We start from the raw sequence: 4,105 nt of genomic DNA, 5'->3' as shown, positions 1-4,105 counted from the left end.
GGAGAAGAGAGGGAGGGTAAAGAGATACGACTGGAGAAGAGAGAGAGAGGGTAAAGAGATACGACTGGAGAAGAGAGAGAGGGTAAAGAGATACGACTGGCGAAGAGAGGGAGGGTAAAGAGATACGACTGAAGAAGAGAGAGAGAGTAAAGAGATACGACTGGAGAAGAGAGAGAGGGTAAAGAGATACGACTGGAGAAGAGAGGGAGAGGGTAAAGAGATACGACTGGAGAAGAGAGAGAGGGTAAAGAGATACGACTGGAGAAGAGAGAGAGGGTAAAGAGATACGACTGGAGAAGAGAGAGAGGGTAAAGAGATACGACTGGAGAAGAGAGAGAGGGTAAAGAGATACGACTGGAGAAGAGAGAGAGGGTAAAGAGATACGACTGGAGAAGAGAGGGAGGGTAAAGAGATACGACTGAAGAAGAGAGGGAGGGTAAAGAGATACGACTGAAGAAGAGAGAGCACTAGTGTGTGTACTGTGTACCCGTGTTGTGCTTTCATGTCCTGACTAACAGCATTAGAGTGATATACGTGTGTGTGTGTGTGTGTGTGTGTGTGTGTGTGTGTGTGTGTGTGTGTGTGTGTGTGTGTGTGTGTGTGTGTGTGTGTTAGCTCTAGCAGTGTTAAGTGCATTTAAGTGAGAGTTCATTAGATTAGACACTGACCCGTCCTCTAATCCAACCATTCCCTGGGATTACAGCCTTTAGTTGCTCCACGGTTGTATTTAACACACACACACACACACACGTAAATCAAACGAATGCTCGCTTCCATGCACACACACACACAGAAGAGGGATGTATGATATTGGTTGTCAGCTCTACCCTCTGAGGCAGAGAAAGAGAGAGAACGTCAAAGTAATAAAGAGATATTTCCTGTTTTTATCACAGCGCTGATATCAGAGGACACACACATACACTTCCACAGAACAAGGACTGTGTGCGTGTGTGGCGCTAGTCTTTTCCCATGGTATCGCTGATGTCTGTCCCATTCCTGCACTGCACGTTACCGCGTGACCCTCTGCAGCTATACAGACCATAGAAATAGAATGAATATAACGGGCGTCCCAATTCAAGTCAATGATGGCATAATGGGTGGACTGGCAGGTTTATCCACAGGGAGTGTACCCATAGCAGCAAAGCAGGAAGTAAAAGCAGGAAGTGTACCCATACATCGGTGCTGTGAGTTATTTTAATCAACTTAACTGACATTACAAACAATACATTCCATTGCATCAGCCACATCAGGTAACATTATATGAATGAAGATGCTACTTTACCATGGAAATGATAGCATCACAATACCAGGCAGCCATTGTGAGTGTACCCATAAGTTCACAATACAAATTGCCAGGATTAGAGGTTCCAAGCCCGTTCTATTCATTCTATTTCTATGTTACGGACCTCGCTTACAGACATTAACACCCACAACTGCGTCACCACCCAGGACCCAGATAAAAACACAGGTCAGCTGATAAGGTGTGAACGTGTACAGTCCTGTCTGTATACTGGGAGTGTACAGTCCTGTCTGTATACTGGGAGTGTACAGTCCTGTCTGTATACTGGGAGTGTACAGTCCTGTCTGTATACTGGGAGTGTACAGTCCTGTCTGTATACTGGGAGTGTACAGTCCTGTCTGTATACTGGGAGTGTACAGTCCTGTCTGTATACTGGGAGTGTACAGTCCTGTATGTATACTGGGAGTGTACAGTCCTGTCTGTATACTGGGAGTGTACAGTTCTGTATGTATACTGGGAGTGTACAGTCCTGTCTGTATACTGGGAGTGTACAGTCCTATATGTATACAGTCCTGTCTGTATACTGGGAGTGTACAGTCCTGTCTGTATACTGGGAGTGTACAGTCCTGTCTGTATACTGGGAGTGTACAGTCCTGTCTGTATACTGGGAGTGTATAGTCCTGTCTGTATACTGGGAGTGTACAGTCCTGTATGTATACTGGGAGTGTACAGTCCTGTATGTATACTGGGAGTGTACAGTCCTATCTGTATATAGTCCTGTCTGTATACTGGGAGTGTACAGTCCTGTCTGTATACTGGGAGTGTACAGTCCTGTCTGTATACTGGGAGTGTACAGTTCTGTCTGTATACTGGGAGTGTACAGTCCTGTCTGTATACTGGGAGTGTACAGTCCTGTATGTATACTGGGAGTGTACAGTCCTGTCTGTATACAGTCCTGTCTGTATACTGGGAGTGTACAGTCCTATCTGTATACTGGGAGTGTACAGTCCTGTCTGTATACTGGGAGTGTACAGTCCTGTCTGTATACTGGGAGTGTACAGTCCTATATGTATACAGTCCTGTATGTATACTGGGAGTGTACAGTCCTATCTGTATACTGGGAGTGTACAGTCCTGTCTGTATACTGGGAGTGTACAGTCCTGTATGTATACTGGGAGTGTACAGTCCTGTCTGTATACTGGGAGTGTACAGTCCTGTATGTATACTGGGAGTGTACAGTCCTATCTGTATACTGGGAGTGTACAGTCCTGTATGTATACTGGGAGTGTACAGTCCTGTCTGTATACTGGGAGTGTACAGTCCTGTATGTATACTGGGAGTGTACAGTCCTGTATGTATACTGGGAGTGTACAGTCCTGTATGTATACTGGGAGTGTACAGTCCTATCTGTATACTGGGAGTGTACAGTCCTATCTGTATACTGGGAGTGTACAGTCCTATCTGTATACTGGGAGTGTACAGTCCTGTATGTATACTGGGAGTGTACAGTCCTGTATGTGTACTGGGAGTGTACAGTCCTGTATGTATACTGGGAGTGTACAGTCCTGTATGTATACTGGGAGTGTACAGTCCTGTATGTATACTGGGAGTGTACAGTCCTGTATGTATACTGGGAGTGTACAGTCCTGTATGTATACTGGGAGTGTACAGTCCTGTATGTATACTGGGAGTGTACAGTCCTGTATGTATACTGGGAGTGTACAGTCCTGTATGTATACTGGGAGTGTACAGTCCTGTATGTATACTGGGAGTGTACAGTCCTGTATGTATACTGGGAGTGTACAGTCCTATATGTATACTGGGAGTGTACAGTCCTATCTGTATACTGGGAGTGTACAGTCCTGATTAAGCAGAGACAATATGATGTACAGATGCAGGTCTGGATCCTCTCAGGATATTAACATGCAGGTGTCATTGTATTTCAAGTCCTCTGTTCATCAATCTATCAATCAAGCAACCAATACATTCCATTAGATTTTTGTGTAGCATCATTCATATTGTACCACCAACTGAATGTTGCTCTGCCTGGAGTACCCCTGAAGTACCCCCTCATGTGCATTGTACCAGTAGGCCTATGGTCTCATTGGTCTTCTCAAGTACCCCCTGTGGATAGGCCAAGTACCCCGAGGGGTCCTTGTACCCCTTGTCGGGAACCACTGTGCTAAACTAGCATCGCACACACACACACACACACACACACACACACAACTTCTTTCTCTCACCCCTCCATGTGTTCAAAAGGAGGTCGTCCCACTTTCACTCTCTTTCGCTCTCTCTTTCTCGTTCACTAACTTCTCTGGCGTGATTGTTAATTGGTGTGGGCTTGGGGAGAATGTGAGCTCTGGCTCAGTCTCTCACGCTGGAAAGAGCGAGATGGGAGAGAGACAGAAAGCGAGAGAAAGGGAAAAGAAAGACAGAGAGAAAAGAGGGAGAGAAAAAGAGAGAAAGGCAGAGAGAGAGAGAGAGAGAGAGAGAGAGAGAGAAAGGATAGTTAAGTTATAATCATGTCATGACCATATTACAGTCTTGTTATGGGCTAAATGCGGTAATTGGTGAATTATACAACTGTTGTTAATCGTATTATAGTCGCCCTGCCATGTTATAATCATGTTATAGGCATAGCTATGGATAGGCCTAGTTATGTAGTTATGAGACATCTAATAGTCCTGGTGCAGCTTTGCTCATATAGCTCAGTGTTTAAAGGTAAGTGGGTGTGCTGAGCTCATTTATTCACAGATCAACAATAACTATTTTCCTTCACACATTCTTGTACAACGATCACGAACAAAAGTCTGGAACAGTTGAGTTTTTTTTTTTTTTTACACAGAAGTCTGGATCGTCACA

General features: G+C 44.8%; 1 protein-coding gene across 8 annotated transcripts in view; it reads right to left on the bottom strand.

Annotated features, from left to right (window-relative positions):
- The window catches only part of LOC106570344 (triple functional domain protein), a 169,417-nt gene that overhangs the window by 159,911 nt on the left and 5,401 nt on the right, over nucleotides 1–4,105 (bottom strand). The window contains exon 2 of one of the 8 annotated variants that reach the window (XM_045694824.1): nucleotides 3,484–3,620. The exons of the other annotated variants lie outside the window; for them this stretch is intronic. The gene's annotated coding sequence lies outside the window, so the exon portion shown is untranslated. The remainder of the gene's footprint in view (nucleotides 1–3,483; nucleotides 3,621–4,105) is intronic. 8 annotated transcript variants of the gene reach the window in all.

Source organism: Salmo salar, chromosome ssa14, assembly GCF_905237065.1.
Source record: "Salmo salar chromosome ssa14, Ssal_v3.1, whole genome shotgun sequence".
NCBI lineage: Eukaryota > Metazoa > Chordata > Actinopteri > Salmoniformes > Salmonidae > Salmo > Salmo salar.
This window is presented reverse-complemented; position numbering and strand designations above follow the sequence as displayed.